At 43.0% G+C, this 21,508-nt stretch overlaps 1 protein-coding gene across 3 annotated transcripts in view; it reads left to right on the top strand.

The window, feature by feature from the left end:
* GOSR1 (golgi SNAP receptor complex member 1) overlaps positions 1-21,508 on the top strand; it is a 132,883-nt gene that overhangs the window by 51,032 nt on the left and 60,343 nt on the right. The window lies entirely within an intron of this gene.

Genomic DNA, 21,508 nt, shown 5'->3' with positions numbered 1-21,508 from the left:
ATCTGAGAGCACCACAATGTGGGAGGTGTCACTTACTGGGCTGTGTTTTTCTGTTTCAATACAGTCAGTGTTTTATCAGCAGGAGATTATCACTACAGGACAACTGGTGTCACACCTACTAGTCCAACCACACACTGATTAGCAGCTCTCTGTCACTATACAATGTACACAGAAAGCTGTGGTGTGGACAGGATTATACACAGAATAACATCAAAATCTGGTACATCTGCAGCAGAGAAAATGGACTCTATTATAACTGCTGCACCCAGTAAACTAAGTGACACATCGCTGGAATCAGGGTCTCTGTCTCTACCTCACGGTGCTGTCAGATTCCATAGCAAAAACCTGCTGATAGATTCCTTTTAAGGTCCTTCTGGTCATGTTGGATTTTCTTCTAATATCTTGGACTGGTGACTACACGCTGCCAGAAGTGCGCTTTTTGCAGACATGGTGAGACGATACTTTTTCTTGCTTCATCATATTGTTCCCCTCTAGTTACAATATTGCTAGCATACAATGCCCTCGCCTGACCAGCATAACTGGAACCCACAGTCCGTGCTATGCTGCTATTTACCTGTGCCAGAACAGACCCCAAGTGAGGGCGGCCTTGTTATAGTACACTATGACCAGCTGCCATTTCTGTGTAAACACTCACTTTATCTGTGTTAGATTTCTGCTTAGTATTAGGGTGGTTTCACACTTGCGTTTTTGTCTGCAGCGTTTTTTTTTTCAAAAAAACGCATGCGTTTTTTTCCCCTATATTTAACATTGAAAACGCATGCGTTTTTTTGTGTACGCGTTTGGTCGCGTTTTTTGACGCATGCGTTTTTTTACTGCATGCGTTCTTTTTCTGAAATGCTACTTGTAGTATTTTTAGAAGCGTTTTTTGGACCAAAAAAAAACGCATGCGTTTTCATGCGTTTTTTTTGGGGTCAAAAAATACATTGGAGTCAATGGGGATGCATGCGTTTTTTGGTGCATGCGTTTTTTGCGGTAAAAAACGCATGCGTTTTTTTATTAAAAAAACTGAAAACACACTGATATGCCACCCCCCAACATAAAGGTGATAAAGGGAACCTACCCCTAACCCTACCCCTAACCCTACCCTTAACCCTACCCCTAACCCTACCCCTAACCCTACCCCTAACCCTAAGGGATCCTAACCCTAACCCTAATCCCTTTATGGTTAGGGGTAGGGTTAGGGTTAGGATCCCTTAGGGGTAGGGTTAGGGGTAGGGTTAGGGTTAGGATCCCTTAGGGGTAGGGGTAGGGTTAGGGTTAGGATCCCTTAGGGTTAGGGGTAGGGTTAGGGGTAGGATCCCTTTAGGGTTAGGGTTATGATCCCTACCCCTAACCCTACCCCTAACCCTAACCCTAACTATTTCTGTTTATAGTGGGTTTTTTACTTTATTTTGATGATTGGCAGCTGTCACACATTTCTCAGCATACGTTTAAAAAACACAAACGCATGTAAAAACGCATGTAAACACGTCAAAACGCCGCGTTTTTTTCACCACATGCAAAAACGCATGTGTCAAAAAAACGCAGCGTTTACACGCGTTTACATGCGTTTTTTCACCATGCGTTTTTTTGCGTTTTTTACAGCAAAAACGCACCCGAAAAAACGCCAATGTGAAACCAGCCTTATTCATCCTTTATTTTGTATTATTTTACAATGACATTTTTAAGTCTTCAAAACTAATTACCAGGTTCCTATAAAGTTAATTATTTTTAACTTACATTTGTTGCCACATAACTAATGAATCCTGTAACTTGAGGGATCACCAGGGGACCCACAACGTGTTTCACAGCAGGGTAAAAATACTCTTCTTAGCATTTTGCCAAGGAGGAATAGGTTGGTGTGGTTTGGGGTTGTGGTCTAATGCAAAATGACTGATGTGAATGAAACTAAAGTTTGGGCGCTGTGAGGATTCTCTGGTGCTGGGAAGCGGCCGCTCATGTGACCTCACGTATGCGCACCGCACACTTCCGGCCACATTTTGACTAGATGTGGGCTAGTCGGTATGTTACCCGCCAGTATGCGATTTCCATACTTGAGGTTGTGCATCGGCACCAGAAAATCCACGGCGCGGAGGCAGTTGAGGATGTGATAAGCACTGCAGACTTGTAGCTGGACATCCCATTCAAGCTATGGCTCAGGATGGCAACATCAAACCCTTATAATCACCAAACCACCATAATAGCAATAGGGGTAGACCCTTACAAACACCCATCCCCATATCCTTTATAGCAGCGACCCTGAATACCAGCCGAACAATACCATCCATTTGCACTTGAGGGGTTATATAGCATGGATGATTTTTCTCACTGATCCAATCACTTGGTGCATCAGACAGCTGCCACCAGCAAGTGATGGTGCCTCCACGATTGTTGTGACGTAAAAGCATGGCAGATAGCAGGAACAACCCACAAGCGATGACCAGTTATGTTAAGGGCAGAAAAGGGGTAATCCAGTCTATAGCTTCCCAGCTTTAAAGACCACTACAGATCCTAACAGGTTGTGAAGATGTGTCTATATACCAGTCTACATAGGACAGAAAGGACACTAATCGCAGCCATTGAAGGTAACAGTCTCTCAATATCACAATTGAGCATTATAATAGTGACTTTATTTAATAATGTTAGGTTGACTAAACTGCTTAATTTCCTTTTTCTCAACCTTCTAAAATAATGAAAGAAGCCATACCCGTCGCCTCTAAAGGCCGTTGCTTTAACAGTGCTGTTCCATTCACTAGATTCAGTACAGCATGAATCAGTCTGGTTCTGCGATCACAGCCAGGTATATTTTACTTTCACAGTTTAGAGTCACCAACGTTTTAATTTTTATATCATAAATCAATAGCACGCATGAAAATAAGCAGCTTTATAAAATATCTTATCAGAGAAATCTTCTTTTTCCTCTTTCTGGATTGATCTATATCCCTTTCGATTCACACCTACAATCTGTATTCAGTGAAGAGCGATTTCCCATGACTGAGATTGGAGATTGCAGTTGGTGCTTTCAGAATGTTATGGATGGGGAGGGAGTAGCTAGAGGCCGACACTGCCGCCCCATTGAACGTTCTCCTAAAACCACAGTCAAGTTTCTCCATAAGACGACATGAGCACAAACTGTCATCTTCAATTTCAGTAATGGGAGAATCTATATTCACTCAAGATGGATATTGCCCACGGATTGAGAATTTTGAGAATGAAAGATCAGTCTGGGAAGAGAAAGAAGATTTCTCTAAATAGATACCGGTATATTACTAAGTTTCTTATTTGCTCTGGTACTATTGATTTATGGGGGGGGGGGGGGGGGGGGGGGGGGGGAATTACGGTGACTCTTTAAAGATCCCTTTGGGAACTACAGAGAGAAATCTCACTAGTTAGGTGCGGTTCCTGGTCAGCTTCTCCTCGCACAGGTCCAGTTGATTGACAGGTCTCTTCTATGTATACTCATAAGGAGATATCTGATTGTTACCTATCGATATTTTTCATCCATGCTTTCCTTGAAAGGTTTTTGGAGTCGTGCAGCCAGGCTCTGTGGTTCAGGCAGCATGAATCTAGCGATAAGTTTACTTAAATCTCCCACTAAGTCAGGAGGTGATGACGTGCTGTGCTATGGTGACCTGATGACTGACGTGCCTGAATGTGCCTTCAAAAAAATGACCTATAGTTTAACCCCTTAATGACCGCCAATACGCCTTTTAACTGACCTGAGATATAAGAGAATAGCATCTCCATACAGGTGACAATCCAACAGCTGTCGGCTGTACTCTACAGCTGACAACTTACTGCATCAGCCACAATCAGTGTTGTCACCGTCCAAATCTGTTTAACCCCTTAGATGCTGCTGTCAATAATGACTACATCATTATAAATGGTTAACAGAGTTTGGGGGCTTTCTATTTATCTCAGTTGGTTCCCTCAAATCATGATTGTGTGGTCCTGACATTTGCCATTGCAATTCATGACCAAATAGCGGCCTTAGAGTCTGACGGCTGTAGAAATCTGTTCAGAAGTTAGAGGCATTTAGGTGGTAAAAATACACATTTTCATTTCTGTCATGCTACTTTGCATTAATTCCTGAAAAGCACCTGAAGGGTTAATAGACTACCTGACAGCAGTTTTCAATATGTCAGGGGGTGCTCTTTTTAAAATGGTATCACTTTTGGGGGTTTCCCGATATATGGGACCTCTAAAGGCACTTCAAACATGGATGAGTCCCTAAAAAAATACATTTTGTAAATTTCCTTAAAGAATGAAAAATGACTGCTACATTTTTAAACCTCCTAAAATACTAACAAAATGAAATAACATTTTGTAAATGGTGCTGATGTAAAGCTGACATGTGGGAAATGTTATTTATTAATGTTTTGCTGTGATATGACTATCTGGATTAAAGGTATAATCATTCTAAGTTTGAAAATTGCTAATTTTTTACCATTTTTGTCAAATTTCTGATATTTTTTATAAATAAACACAAAACATATCGACGTAAATTTACCATTATCCTAAAGTACCGTATATACTCGAGTATAAGCCGAGATTTTCAGCCCAAAATTTTGGGCTGAAAGTGCCCCTCTCGGCTTATACTCGAGTCACGGTGGGCGGCAGGGTCGGCGGGTGAGGGGGAGAAGGCGCTGAGGCATACTCACCTAGTCCCGGCGGTCCTGGCGCCCCCCCCTGCCTGTCACACGGTCTTCGGGTGCTGCAGTTCTTCTCCTCTTCAGCGGTCACGTGGGACCGCTCATTAGAGAAATGAATACGCGGCTCCACCTCCCATAGGGGTGGAGCCGCATATTAATTTCTCTAATCAGCGGTGCCGGTGACCGCTGATAGAGGAAGAGGCTGCGGCACCGAAGACCGTGTGACAGGCAGGAGGAGCGGGACGCCGGGAGCAGGTAAGTATGTCATATTTACCTATCCCCGTTCCACACGCCGGGCGTCGCTCCATCTTCCCGGCGCCGCTCCATCTTCCCGGCGTCTCTGCGCTCTGACTGTTCAGGTCAGAGGGCGCGATGACGCATATAGTGTGCGTGGCGCCCTCTGACGGGAGCTGCAAGCAAGAGAGGTGAGTATGGCTTTTTTTTTTTTTATTGCAGCAGCAATGGCAGAGCTTTCTATGGCACAGCTATGGGGCAATACTGAACGGCGCAGAGCACTATATGGCAGCTATGGGGCAATACTGAACGGTGCAGAGCACTATATGGCACAGCTATGGGGCAATACTGAACGGTGCAGAGCACTATATGGCACAGCTTTATATGGCACATCTATGGGGCAATAATGAACAGTAGGGAGCATTATATATGGCACAGCTTTATATGGAGCATCTTATGGGGCAATAATGAACGGTATGGAGCATTTATTTTTATTTTTGAAATTCACCGGTAGCTGCTGCATTTTCCACCCTAGGCTTATACTTGAGTCAATAAGTTTTCCCAGTTTTTTGTGGCAAAATTAGGAGGGTCGGCTTATACTCGAGTATATACAGTATAATGTGTTCCAAAAAAACAAACTCAAAATCACTTGGATTTGTTGAAGCTTTCCAGAGTTATTACCACATAAAGTGACAATGGTCAGATTTCAAAAATTTGGCTCCGTCACTGAGAGGTTAAAGGGGTTAGCCACTTTCTCTCAAACTAACCAGACCTTCTGTGTATAAGATTCCTGATGATGGAGGAGCATGTGACCAGACCTGTCCATCATCTTCCTTCAATAGGAATTCATTTTTCCATGTCACGTTTTGCAATTGGAACATGACAGCAAGTTTTCCTTTCTTCCCTGGTTTACATAGTCCCCTAATATTAATCATATAAAGCATCTCTGAGATGAGGTAGAACAGGCTGTCCAGAGGATGTCCTCTTCAGGGTCCAACTTCTTCAGTCCCTTCAGGGTTGTGACAAGTGTGAGAAGCAGATGGGCAGATATTGTCACAGAATGATTTCAACATCTAGTGGAATGGAAGAATTGCTTCTGAGCTGAGGCCAAGGAGGTCCACCATGATACTAGATGGGCGTCTCTTACCTGGTGGCCACTAAGTGTATATAACGTTGGATGACTCCATTCACAGTAGCTGGTAGTTATGTTCACGAGTTTGCATCTCGGCTTCAGGAAAATGGCCGCCGCGATCTCCATCTGCGCACGCGCGGCATCCCGCGGCCATTTTCCTGAAGCCCCGTGCAGCAGAGCACTCCATCTGCGCACGCGCGGCCTCAGGAAGATGGCCGCCCCCACCGATGACAAGGGTAATAGCGCAGATCGCGCGCTTTTTCTTCACCTGCGCGCAGTGGATTCGGCACTTGGACATGCGCACACCACTACGCCACCAACGGAAAGCTGGGGAAGAAACAGCGATGTCACCACGCCCACCTGACCTGACCAGCCTGACTGACAGGCAAAAACGGCGACTTTGGTAATGTATTTCGCAGCATAGGTGGGGAATCAGGGTACACTACATACACTATAGTAACGCACAGCGCAGGCCCTATTTAACAGTATTTTTATCTCAATCTGAAAAAATGGGGTGACAGGTTCCCTTTGAGTGTAATTGTAATGTGTTCTGTATGGTGTTGGGTGGATTGATTTGTGGGAGTGTGATCCATAGGCCGGTTGAGAAGTCTCTGGCCATTGCAAGGGATATTTGCAAATCTCTAGTCTCCGAAAATCCCCGGTTTTGATAAGTTGGCCTAACGCGATGTCACCATTGCAACATGTTACACAAATGATGTTGCTCCAACCCAACTAAGCAAAAGCCGCACCAGGCCTCCCAGAAGGTAAGAGATTCGGGAGCCTCCTGTGCAATGGTCAAAGACTACTTCCCTGGCCTATGGACCGGAGTCCTGCAATCAATGCGCACATCTCTAGTTCTCTGACTTATACATTTTCTCTTTCCTTCTGTTATAACTTATTACAAATATATGTTCACCTGCTGGATAAGTTCCAGTTTTTGCCATTAGGGGGCACTGTGTATGTGTTAATGATCCAGCGATTCTTATAGACAACATGGATTCAGCACTTTCCAATTCATCCAGGAACGCTCTAGAAGCATTTCCAAGTAATTAAAATGTAGATTGTTAATTTGAAGCAGATAAAATGGATCATGAGCAAGGGTGTACTTTCTTGCTGAGTCTTTGCCTGGGGCCAGAATTCTTTGTGCCTTTATTTTTTTTTTTTCAGTTGAAGGTTAAGTAATAGAGGGTAATTGCTTTATCAATAGACGTACTGTATCCGTAAATGACAACTTCTCTTTAAAGCAGGTCTGTCAGTGTAGTATCTTGCCTTCTGTACTGGCAGCTTATTACAGCTAACAGGATCAATGAAAGAGCACAGCGGACTAATAGTTAAAGGGACACTGTCACCTGAGTTTGGAGGGAACAATCTTCAGCCATGGAGGCGGGGTTTTTGGGTGTTTGATTCACCCTTTCCTTACCCGCTGGCTGCATGCTGGCTGCAATATTGGATTGAAGTTCATTCTCTGTCCTCCGTAGAACACGCCTGCGCAAGGCAAGATTGCACCTTGTGCAGGCATGTACTACGGAGGACCGAGAATGAACTTCAATCAAATATTGCAGCCAGCATGCAGCCAGCGGGTAAGGAAAGGGTGAATCAAACACCCAAAAACCCCGCCTCCATGGCTGAAGATTGTTTCCTCTAAATTCAGGTGACAGTGTCCCTTTAAAGAGGTTGTTGAGTCGCACAATATTTATGAATTTTCCTTTAATAGGTCATCCGTATGAAATCGGTGGGGGGTCCAACACCTGGCATCGCCACCGATCTGCTATAAACCGCTTTGGTGGGGTCCAGAAGTAAAGACGTGGAACAGAACTGCAGATTGTATATCTGTTGTGTAGCTATTGAATAGGAGCTGTTCTGCAGGTCCTGCAGCGGCCATCACATAGTCCTCTACACCTCCATTTCATGTGTTCTCATCCAGGCTGAGCAAATAACAGCTGATCGGTGGAATTCTCGGGTGTTGGATCCCCACTTATTTCATATTGATGACCTATCCCCATGCAAATGCATTTATGATGAAAAGTGCTCAACCCACCCTAATTGCGATGAATGACTTGTTGCTCTGTATATGTGCATGTACAGCAGCCTGTTTGCCCCTTCCCTGAAGGTCGCTCTCCATAAATATACATAACTGAGTCCACTCATCTCTTATCAGCGCTCCTATAAGCTGAACCCAATTCTTTCCACCATTTTGGTTATTAGGGCTGTACACTTATAGCTGCTATACACAGTGACTATCAGTATTATGGGAGCTCTCTGATCACCGCTGTCATTTGTGAACTCTCCTTTGTGAACATGATTTCATAATTGTCACTTGTCTGCCTCCTGATGTCATACCGCAAAGTTAGCAATTATTAAGTTAGCAATTATTATTAAGTTAGCAGTTATTATTATTTGCCCCATTCGCATGTAAAGCGCCATGGAATAAGTGGCGCTATAAAAATGTATAATAATTATAATTATTATTTGCTTATATAGCACAATTGATTCCATTGTGCTGTACATGAGAAGGGGTTACATACAAATAATAATTTTATTTATATAGCGTCAACATATTCCGCAGCGCTTTACATTATAGAGGGGAATTGTACAGACAATAGACATTACAGCATAACAGAAATCACAGTTCAAAATAGATACCAGGAGGAATGAAGGCCCTGCTCGCAAGCTTATAATCTATGAGGAAAAGGGAGACACGAGAGGTGGATGGTAACAATTGCTTTAGTTATTCGGACCGGCCATAGTGTAAGGCTCGGGTGTTCATGTAAAGCTGCATGAACCAGTTAACTGCCTAAGTATGTAGCAGTACAGACACAGAGGGCTATTAACTGCATAAAGTGTATGAGAACATGATACGAGGAACCTGATTATGGTTTTTTTTTTTGGTTTGTTTGTTTTTTATAGGCCACACAGGGATCGTTAGGTTAATGCGTTGAGGCGGTAGGCCAATCTGAACAAATGAGTTTTTAGGGCACGCTTAATACTGTGGGGATTAATCGTATTAACCTGGGAAGTGCATTCCAAAGAATCGGTGCAGCATGTGTAAAGTCTTGGAGACTGGAATGGAAGGTTCTGATTATTGAGGATGCTAACCTGAGGTCATTAGCGGAGCGGAGGGCACGGGCAGGGTGGTAGACTGAGACCAGGGAGGAGATGTAGGGTGGTGCTGAGCCATGGAGTGCTTTGTGGATGAGGGTAGTAGTTTTGTACTGGATTCTGGAGTGGATGGGTAACCAGTGTAATGACTGGCACAAATTACAGATATCACTTACTGTAAGCAAACTAACAATGACAGACAGGTACAGAGGGGCGAAGACCCTGCCCTTGCGGGCTTACATTCTACAGGATGGCGGGGAAGGAGACAGTAGGTTGAGGGTGCAGGAGCTCCGGTGTTGGTGAGGCGGTAGCTCCGGTAGTGGTCAGGAGGCAGTGGGGTCAGTGCAGGCTGTAGGCTTTCCTGAAGAGGTGGGTTTTCAGGTTCCATCTGAAGGATCCGAATGTGGTTGATAGTCGGACGTGTTGGGGCAAAGAATTCCAGAGCAATGGGCCCTTTTTGTCATTTCTGATAGGAACTTGTTGTGATGTCTTATTGGAAAAGGACGTATCATGAAGGCATCTTGTTCTGCCAAGCATAATAGGGCAAACATATTCACTGAGCACTGACGAATGTCAGGATTGAAAACTGAACTTTATCGTCAGAGCACATCTAGCAATAGCTTCCCAGACTGGTATGGTTACAAACGCCTCAGCCTTAAAAGAAGAATTCTGGTGGAGCCGATTTACATGCCAAAAGAAATTCTTCAGCTGATACAGATTTTGAGACAAAAAAAGTAGTTTCTGTATCTTAGGTTCCTAGCAAGAGAACATCCAAAAAATACCTTACATAGGGCTTATTTGACTGCCAAGATGACAGTTCGAGAAAAATCTTTTTGATACTAACCCTAAAGACAGGTTTTAACTGTACCAGTAGCTTCAAAGAAAAAAGTAATCCGCACCTCCTGCACAAATAGGGCCACAAACACACACAATAACAGCTGGTAAGTTGCTACTTATCGCCCAAACTGAATCCGGGTGCTCATTCAGGAAAAAAGATTATGTCCAAGCAAAAAGGAAAAAAGAAATGAAGAGCACTCACCATTCGTAAAAATCCAGTCTTTACTTTGACATATAAGTCAAAGGCAGGGCATCAAGGGAGAGCATGAACTTCAAGCGGACGACAGCCGTTTCGCGCTTCCACGGGTCCTGCCATTGACTTATATGTCACAATAAAAGACTGGATTTTTACGGATGGTGAGTGCCCTTCATTTCTATTTTCCTTTTAGCTGTATCAGTACCTTTGATACACATTCAACAGTTTACAATATTTGGCATAAATATGTATATTAAACAATAGGTTCTGATTTGGGAAAAATTTGGAGCAACCAACCAAGCATAACCTATTGTAGACGATGTAGTCTGCACAATATTTTAGTTAATAACCAAGAAGTCATTGTCCTTTTCATCAGAGAAATGGCTAACAAACTCCCTTGTATTCCTGTAGTAAAAGCTCCTTCCTGCACCAGAAACTGAACTATTAGGCATTTTAATAATTTCCAAACAAAGGGGATTGTCTGTGTCATAAATATATTCATATCTAAAACAGTACATAAGTACAATGGTACAAGAACTACGAATTCAAGTTTCCCAAAATAAAACCAAATTTATTAAAAAAGAAAAACTGAAATATCACATGGTCATAAGTATTCAGACCCTTTGCTCAGTATTGAGAAGAAGCGCCTTTTGAGCTAGTGCAGCCATGAGTCTTCTTGGGAGTGATGCAACAAGTTTTTCACACCTGGATTTGGGGATCCTCTGCCATTCTTCCTTGCAGATCCTCTCCAGTTTTATCAGGTTGGATGGTGAACATTGGTGGACAGCCATTTTCAGGTCTCTCCAGAGATGCTCAATTGGGTTTAGGTCAGGGCTCTGGCTGGGCCAGTCAAGAATGGTCACAGAGTTGTTCTGAAGCCACTCCTTTGTTATTTTAGCTGTGTGCTTAGGGTCATTGTCTTCTTGGAAGCTGAACTTTTGGCCACATCTGAGGTCCAGAGCACTCTGGAAGAGGTTTTCATCTAGGATATCCCTGTACTTGGCCGCATTCATGTTTCCTTCAATGACAACCAGTCGTCCTGTCCCTGCAGCTGAAAAACACCCCCATAGCATGATGCTGCCACCATCATGTTTCACTGTTGGGATTGTATTGGGCAGGTGATGAGCAGTTCCTAGTTTTCTCCACAAACACCGCTTAGAATTATCACCAAAAAGGTCTATCTTCGCCACATCAGACCAGAGAATCTTATTTCTCATAGTCTGGGAGTCCTTCGTGTGCTTTTTTTTTTTTTTTTTTTTTTTAGCAAACTCTATGCTGACTTTCATATGTTTTGCACTGAGGAGAGGCTTCCGTCAGGCCACTCACCATAAAGGCCCAACTGTTGGGGGGCTGCAGTGATAGTTGACTTTGTGGAACTTTCTCCCATCTCCATGCTGCATCTCTGGAGCTCAGCCACAGTGATCTTGGAGTTCTTCTTTACCTCTCACCAAAGCTCTTCTCCCACAATTGCTCAGATTGGCTGGACGGCCAGGTCTAGGAAGACTTCTGATGGTCCCAAACTTCTTCCATTTAAGGATTATGGAGGCCACTGTGCTCTTAGGAACTTTGAGTACTGCAGAAATTCTGTTGTAACCTTGGCCAGATCTGTGCCTTGCCACAATTCTGTTTCTGAGCTCCTTGGCCAGTTCCTTTGACCTCATGATTCTCATTTGGTCTGACGAGCACTGTGAGCTGTGAGGTCTTATATAGACAGGTGTGTGAATTTCCAAGTCAAGTCCTATCAGTTTAATTAAACAGTCCCCTAATTTTATTTAAAGAGATTCTATATGGCAGTAATGAAGCTTATCTTGCCACACACAGAGTGCTGCTACACTTTTTGGAATGCGTTCCTTGCAGTGGTAGCAGACTGTACCTGTTCACACTTGCGCCAGTATGTTAGGGGATGTCAGGATACATAGATAGAGAAGATATTTGATATATGGTACTAATTTATTCTCTTGTCTTATTCCCTCCGCCATGACGGCGGTCTGAGGTGAGTACGGGGTTATACTTGTGATTGGCCGGCCTGGTGCGACGTCCCATGTGCAACACGCCGCAATTATGTCATTTCGCCAGTCCGCCCAATCATTTAAAAAAAGAGCCGCTGACATAAGTAGCTAACCTCGCCCATGCGGCAGCCACAAACCACTGTCGTGGCCGACTGACTGAGACGTGAGAATGGATTCGCACGGAAACGTTACCTCTGCCTTTATCTTTCGTATATTGCAATAAAGCAATTTAGCAATTATTGCTCTAGATGGAAAGCCAGTGTGTTTTAACTTTAATGGAAGGCGTACCGTACTTTTAGCCCTCATTTCCACCGTTGACACTTAAATAGACAAACACTTAAGAGTGAGCCTCAGCTAATTTGATTTCTGGTAAAATTCAGCACAGATTGTAACCTGCTAGCAGCACCGTAGTGCCGTGGAACATGGCCAGTTATGAAAGAAGATGAGATGAGAAAGAATAGAAAATATAAGTGCTGACAGGTCCGAGCATTCACAAGGTCCAAGATGAAGCAGATGGCCACAGCTTGGCATCTGTGAGCAGTTCACCTGCAGATCATCAATGCAGCATTGACTCAGTAATAAATGTGATATACAAGCTTGGACACCTGGCTGAACAGTAATGAATTAAAAGAAGCAAGTATGTTTTTTTAAAAAATTTTAATCCATAAAAAGGAGAAATCATTGGCCTTGGTATTGTAATTATGGAGAAAGATCAACTACTAAAAGCCTTAGAAAATTTGTAATTGAAAAAACTATAATTTCAAATTTGGGTAGAAGAGATTTTGATCACCAAATTTACAAGACTGAAAACCCAACAAAACCAGTTCTTTGCAACAGTTCCTACATACACATCAAAAATAACATGTAATCCTGAGAAAAGGTGCTAGAGGTTAACCCAATCCTAAACGAGACTCTAGCGGCAGGTTTTTACTATGGAATCTGAGGTCATAATAAAGTAGGGACAGAGACCCTGATTTTAGTGGTGTGTCACTTATTGGGCTGCTTGCTGCAGTTTACATAGATTCCCATAGTTGAATATAGCTCTCAAAGTAAGAAAGGTTGGGGACCTTAAGGCTAGGGAGTATTTAGTGACCCACTCCCAGCTGATGTGTAGAGCTAAAATAAGCTATACATTTCTAGAAGGATAATAGCACAGAGTTGTAAGAAAGTTCCAAGTATCTACTAAAATTGAAATAACAAATTGAAATGATAATTGTACTTGGTATTAGAAAAATTGCTTATAAATGTAAAAATATATTATGCGATCCACAGTAAAAAGTATTACATGTTGGAACAATTGTAAGACTTTAATCAATCACATTGCTGTAGGTAGTCTGGAGTAATACTGGCAGTCGCTTCCAGTGCCATTGATGTAGCTATACTTGTGTTACTGCTGATATACTGGACAGAAAATTGGATAAGATGGGTGCAGGAATGGTGTATAAGTGTTCATATGTATCTTTCTGCAGTTTTATCAGCAACATGAGTGCAAAATATACATTTTCTTCTGGCAAGTGTCTCAAACGGGGTCCTTAAGGCTGAAGTGCTCCCCGCATTAAAGATTTAGTCCTGTTCCCCTCGTTTCCACATTGAGCGGAGACTGCATGTTTACACATAACTGCTTGGACAGTTCTATTGATTGGGACAGGAGCACGTCACTTACCCTGTCCACATCTTGATGCAGAAGTGAAGGGAGGGCTTCTGGAACCCTTAGGGTCTGTGCACACGATGCAGATTTAGTGCAGATTTAGTGCAGTTCTGCAGCGGTTTTTTCTGCAGCAGAAACACTGCAGAACTGCACTGTGATTTACAGTACAATGTAAATCAATGTGAAAAAAAAAAACTGCACATGGTGCAGAAAAATCTGCGCAGAAATGCTGCAGACTTCAAAGAAGTGCATGTCACTTCTTTTGTGCAGTTCTGCAGCATTTCTGCACCCCTCCATTAAAAGAAATCTGCAGTGGTAAAATCTTCACAAAACTGCACAAAATCTGCATCAATTTCGCACAAAAAACGCACTAAAACCGCATCAAAAGCGCACCTGCGGATTCTGCCAGGAGATGCAGATTTAGTGCAGAAAATTCTGCACCCCATTTCCTACGTGTGCACATAGCCTTAATGTATGGAGCAGAAAACGCTTTGGGAACTTGGGGACTTTTCAAAGTACTAAATTAAGGCTGTGTGCACACGTTGTTTTTTTGCGTTTTTTTCGTGGTTTTTCCCGATAAAAACGCTATAAAACCGCAAAAAAAAAAAAACACATACAATAAGCATCCCATCATTTAGAATGAATTCCGTATGTTTTGTGCACATGATGCGGTTTTTTTCCGCGAAAAAAACGCATCGCGTAAAAACAGCAGCATGTTCATTAATTTTGCGTCCGGAAAAAAAGCGTAAAAAATGCGGCAAAACTGCAGCAAAAACGCATGCGGATTTCTTGCAGAAAATGTCCGTTTTTTCTCAGGAATTTTCTGCGAGAAATCCTGAATGTGTGCACATAGCCTAAAACTTTATTTTTGTGCTCATACTGCTGCAAAAATGGCACAATGAGATTTGAGGTTTAAATACGGTACCTCTCCAATCTAGCATGGTCAGCAGTGAAAATATATTTAATGGGTTGGATAGTGACTTACAGGGAAGCTACCTAGAGGTGACCGTATTCATCATAATGGAGAACAAATTTAGATATGGGATTTCTATGGACTAGTACAGTGATTTTCAACCTTTTTTGAGCCGCGGCACACTTTTTATACTTAAAAAATCCCGAGGCACACCACCAACCAAAATGGCACAAAATGGTGCGTCCAGGTTTGAGATGAAAGTCTGCAGTCATTCTATGTGACTGCAGGCTTCTGAATTCTCACAGCGCAAGCACTGCACACTTTCAGGATTCTCCCTTGCCGGTGGCCAGAGTGGACGGTCATGACAGCACAAGTATGTGATTTGGATACTTCTGGCCACATTCTAACTAGACGTGTCCGGCCTCAGTCAATTCATTTTCATTGAATGAGGCCACACATGTCTAGTCAGCACGTGACCGCATGTATGTAAATCACCAACATCAGAGAATTATGATAGCAGTGTGCACTGTGAGAATTCAGAAGTCTGCAGTCACATAGTATGACTGCAGACTCATCACAACCTTGGACATCCCCTTTAATGTTCCTAACAAATAAAAATGAGAATTAGTATCACAAAAAAACACATTTACATCCAGGTACCTGATAGATGACGTTGTTTGTGGAGTCGCCTCTTTCTTTTCATCTTCACCTTGTCCAGATGCCATGATGACTCTTCTCATCCACCGGCAGAGCTCGTTTCTGCAGACTTCCATCTTCTCCTGTCTTCTGCAGCACTTCCCGACACAACACCCTTAAAGATAGCAGTGTTATTATAATGCTCCGGAATAACAATATCTGCCCTAGGCTGAGCCCCTGAGTAAATAATTGCCCCTCACTTTATTCCCAGCACATAATATGACCCTCACTGTCCCTCTTATGGTACATGCCATTCACACTGCCCTCTCTCTCTTTTCCATACTTCACACTGCCTTCTCATACGGTGTCCCTCATAGAGAGCCCAGTCTCTCTACTGTGCCCCTTCATTACACTCCTCCTACTTGGCATACTGTCTCCTCCTGGCTGTTACCCTCACACTACTCAGTATCTATTCTGTGTCCACTCACACTTTCATCCCCCCATACTGTCTGCACACATTTCTAATAGCCTCCTCCTGTACATCCCCCCCCTGCTAACATACCCCTTTGCTCTCTCCATATTTCCTCCTCACACATTCCCCCCTCACACATTCCCCCGACTCCCCATACTGTCCTCACACATCCCATCACCGTTGCTCCCAGTACTGTCAGCACACATTTTTCCCCTCGCTACTGTGTCCACCCCCATCTCCCCACTCACCCCCACAGAATATATCCACTGCCCTTCCGATAGAATAAATCCATCCCCTTCCACAGAATAAATGCACCCTGCCCCACACATGCTAAATAAATTCCAGCCCCCCCCCCACGTACACACTGAATAAATCCCCCACACACACTGAATAAATCCCCCCCACACACTGAATAAATCCCCCCACACACTGAATAAATCCCCCCCACACACTGAATAAATCCCCCCCACACACTGAATAAATCCCCCCCACACACTGAATAAATCCCCCCCACAGAATAAATCCCCCACACACACTGAATAAATCCCCCCCACACTGAATAAATCCCCCCACACACTGAATAAATCCCCCCCACACACTGAATAAATCCCCCCACACACTGAATAAATCCCCCCCACACTGAATAAATCCCCCCACACACTGAATAAATCCCCCCACACACTGAATAAATCCCCCCCACACTGAATAAATCCCCCCCACACACTGAATAAATCCCCCCACACTTAATAAATCCCCCCCACACACTGAATAAATCCCCCCACACACTTAATAAATCCCCCCACACTTAATAAATCCCCCCACACACTTAATAAATCCCCCCACATACTCCCCATAAACCCACCCCACGCTGAATCTTCGGTGTCTTCAGCTCCACAGCACAGGAGCACTTACCACCAAGTCTCTTCTTTCTCCTGCGCGCCGGATAGTGACGTCAGCAGCGTGATCACATGACTTGATCACGCTGCTGGCGTCGCTCTGACCCAGCGGTCAGAGCCTCAATTGTACTCGCAGCTGGTAGATGTCTGCGAGTACAATTGATCTCCGGGAGCCGGCGCGCTGCAGCTTCTCTGTGCCGGCTGTCAGCTTGACAGTCGGCACAGAGAACAGCTGACTCCCGTTCTCCGCGGCACACCCGACCATGTGTCGCGGCACACTGGTTGAAAAACACTGGACTAGTAATCCAAAAGCTTGCCAAAGGAAGCCAAGTACTAAACCACGAACTATTGAGAGTCAGATACTTAGCCGATTTTCTCATTTCATATAACTAAAAAAATATATATATATACAAAAAACTGGGAAAACTTATTGACTCGAGTATAAGCCTTGGGTAGAAAATGCAGCAGCTACTGGTGAATTATAAAAATAGATGCTCCATACCGTTCATTATGGCCCCATAGATGCTCCATATAAAGCTGTGCCACATATAATGCTCCATACATTTCATTATGGCCCCATAGATGCTCCATATAAAACTGTGCCATATAGAATGCTCCATACATTTCATTATTGCCCCATAGATGCTCCATATAAAACTGTGCCACATATAATGCTCCATACATTTCATTATTGCCCCATAGATGCTCCACATAAAGCTGTGCCATATATAATGCTCTGCACCGTTCATTATGGCCCCATAGATGCTCCATATAAAGCTGTGCCATATAGAATGCTCTGCACCGTTCATTATGGCCCCATAGATGCTCCATGTAAAGCTATGCAATATATAATGCTCTGCACCCTTGATTATGGCCCCATAGATGCTCCATATAAAGATGTGCAATATATAATACTCTGCACCATTCATTATGGCCCCATAGATGCTCCATATAAAGCTGTGCCATATATAATGCTCTGCACCGTTGATTATGGCCCCATAGATGCTCCATATAAAGATGTACAATATATAATGCTCTGCACCGTTCATTATGGCCACATAGATGCTCCATATAAAGATGTGCAATATATAATGCTCTGCACCGTTCATTATGGCCCCATAGACGCTCCATGTAAAGCTGTGCAATATATAATGCTGCTGCAATAAAATAAAAAAAATGACATACTCCCCTCTCTTGCTGCCCGCAGCTCCTCAGCGTCCCGTCTCGACGTCTCTCCACACTGACTGTTTAGGAAGAGGGCGGCGCCTGCAGATTAGTACGTCATCGCGCCCTCTGACCTGCACAGTCACTGCAAGAGGACGGGAAGACGGAGCGGCGCCCGGCGGGTGGAACGTGGACAAGTAAATATGAGATACTCACCTGCTCCGGTATCCGTGGCTCCTTATCCCGGACAGATGGTCTCCGGGTGCCGCAGCCTCTTCCTCTGTCAGCGGTCACTGTTACCGCTCATTAGAGGAATGAATATGCGGCTCCACCCCTACTGGAGTGGAGTCCATATTCATAACTTTAATGAGCAGTCCCACGTGACCGCTGAACAGGGGAAGAGCTGCGGCACCCGAAGATCATGGGACAGGCAGGGGGAGCGCCAGGAGCCCCGGAAGCAGGTAAGTATGCGACAGACCTCTCAACCCCTCACCCGCCGACCCTGCCGCCGACCATGGCTTGAGTATAAGCCGAGAGGGGCACTTTCAGCCCAAAAATAGGGGTGGAGCCGCATATTCATTGCTTTATATGGAGCATCTATGGGGCCATAATGAACGGTGCAGAGCATTCTATATGGCACAGCTTTATATGGAGCATCTATGGGGCCATAATGAACTGTGCAGAGCATTCTATATGGCACAGCTTTATATGGAGCATCTATGGGGCCATAATGAACGGTGCAGAGCATTCTATATGGCACAGCTTTATATGGAGCATCTATGGGGCAATAATGAACCATATGGAGCATTATATGTGGTACAGCTTTATATGGAGCATCTTATGGGGCAATAATGAAATGTATGGAGCATTATATGTGGCACAGCTTTATATGGAGCATCTTATGGGGCAATAATGAAATGTATGGAGCATTATATGTGGCACAGCTTTATATTGAGCATCTTATGGGGCAATAATGAAATGTATGGAGCATTATATGTGGCACAGCTTTATATGGAGCATCTTATGGGGCAATAATGAACGGTATGGAGCATCTATTTTTATTTTTGAAATTCACCGGTAGCTGCTGCATTTCCTACCCTAGGCTTATACTCGAGTCAATAAGTTTTCCCAGTTTTTTGTGGCAAAATTAGAGAGGTCGGCTTATACTCTGGTCGGCTTATACTCGAGTATATACGGTATATATATATAGTGACATTTTCTCCTCAAATTCAAGGACATTAAGACCTAGTTCTGTGTAAAACAATATTCTCTCAAACGAAACAATGATCACAATTTCACATTGTAAAGTACATGACAGTGTTAACAAGGCAGACAAAATCCAAATGTGGCGACAGAGGAGTAATTATTGGTGTCTCATCTGGGGTCATAATCTAATTAAAACAGTCTCAATTTCTGGTCACTCGAAAACATTATAGGAGATTGGTCTTCTTTCTAAAACAAGATTTGATTCTTTGTGCAGCAAAACCTTAGGGTGAATAGGTCAAAGCGCACAGTGATGGGGAAATTGCTTCAACTCACATCAAATGGGTAATCTCTAAGAAAAGCAGAAAAGATTGAAGCCTAAAGAAATCATGCGAGCGCTCATTTGTCTGCAGTTCTGGGAATCTTCGAGGATAAAAGAAACGCTCCAGAGAGATGAAAGGACTGAGCCGATCCACATCTGGTTTAAGTAAAAATGTTTATAATTAGGTGGAAGCTCTCGTTCCCTTAAGTTTTCGGCTTCATTAGTACACAGCTCCTGGGTTTGGAGACAATTCACAGTTCTAGTAAGTTTAAGTCTTTTTCTTCTTTAATAAACTTCTCCCAGCCAAGTTACCAAAAACTTATTTTGTTTATACAAAATGAAGCAGATTGGTAAATATTTACCATATATTGATATGATTTAAGCGATCTTGTAATTAATAGATAAAGTTGGAGAAAAAAAGACAATTAAACAACATACCATAAGTGAAAAAAGTTACCGAACGAAAACTAAGATTTCAGCTTTGAAATGATCTGTTTCATGCTTCTATCTTGTATCCGTTTTTGGTTTATTTTTAATGGATCTGTTTTTACTAGAGTTGTCTCTGAACAACTTGAATGGCTCAATCAGACGTCAGTTTTCACGGATAGAACTCGTACCCATTATAGTCTATGGAGCTGTTCACATGTCCGGGTGTTTTTGCAGCCTGGACGGTCTGCACAAAATCACAGAGATATGTCAGATTTTGATAAGAATCTTGGATCAATCTCGCCAACACAAGTCTAAGAAAAATAATAACAAAAAAAAAAAATCAGACAGCACTCAGATACCATCCTTGCGATGTATGTTTTTCACTGGCTGTTTGATATTAGAAACTTCAGAAACCTCCATTTGTTCACATTTACAACTGAGAAAAACTAGTGAAACTCTGACCAAACTCTGATGGTAAAAACAGACACTGACCAAACTAAAGTAACTCGGACGGTTTTCACATATGAGAAAAACCACTGATTTCTAAAGGAGCACTTTATTCTGGACACATGTAGTGCTACAAATTAATCTGTTAGACAATTACATAAAGAATGACAATTAATATATCTTTTGAAAGCAAATGGTTAGAAGAATGTGGAAAAAGTGATCTTTAAGGAAACTGACCCCCTTAACGTTGAGTATTTGAAGTAAGGTGTTCTCACGAATTCAGGCAGAAAATAAGACAATGGAGTTGTATGGATAATTACACTTAGGTCCAGAAATATTTGGACAGTGACTAGTTTTGGCATTCTAGCTGTTCACCAAAACATTCATATATATAGATATATAATCAATATGGACTTAAAGCGCAGACTCTCGGCTATTTGGGCGTATTCACATCCTAATTAGAGTAAAGAAGACAGCTCTTTAATATGTAGCTGCCTCTTTCAATGGACCAAAGGGAATTGGGCATTTATCTCAAAAGCCCTTTAGTGGGCTATTCCCTCGTTAATCCATCATTAATTAAGCAGGGAAAAGGTCTGGAGCCGATTCCAAGTGTGGCATTTGCATTTGGAGCTGTTGACGTAAACTCACAAAATGCGATCAAAGGAGCTCTCAATGGAAGTGAAACAGACCATCATTAGGTTGAAAAAAAGAGGAAATCCATCAGAGAGATATTATTTATTTATATAGCACCATTAATTCCATGGTGCTCTACATGAGAAAGGGGTTACATATAGAGTTATAGATATCGTTTACAGTAAACAAATTTACAAATTTACAGTGAAAGACTGGTACAGAGGGGAGAGGACCCTGTCCTTGCGGACTTACATTCTATGGGATAGCAGATATGTTAGGAGTGGCCCAATCAACAGTTCTGTAAAAATAAAAAAAGAGCGCACTGGTGCGCTTGGGAACTCAGAAAGGCATGACCGTCCACAGAAGACAGCAGTCGTGGATGATCGCAGCATCCTTTCCGTGGTGAAGAAAATAACCCTCACAATATCCACCCAAGTGAAGAACACTCTCCGGGAAGTAAGTGTTTAAATATCTAAGTCTACCATAAAGAGAAGATTTCATGAGAGAAAATACAGAGGGTTCACCACAAGGTGCAAACTATAAAAATAGAAAGACCAGATTAGACTTTGCAAACAAAAAAAAAATC

The sequence above is a fragment of the Ranitomeya imitator genome, chromosome 3 (genome assembly GCF_032444005.1).
Source record: "Ranitomeya imitator isolate aRanImi1 chromosome 3, aRanImi1.pri, whole genome shotgun sequence".
NCBI lineage: Eukaryota > Metazoa > Chordata > Amphibia > Anura > Dendrobatidae > Ranitomeya > Ranitomeya imitator.
This window is presented reverse-complemented; position numbering and strand designations above follow the sequence as displayed.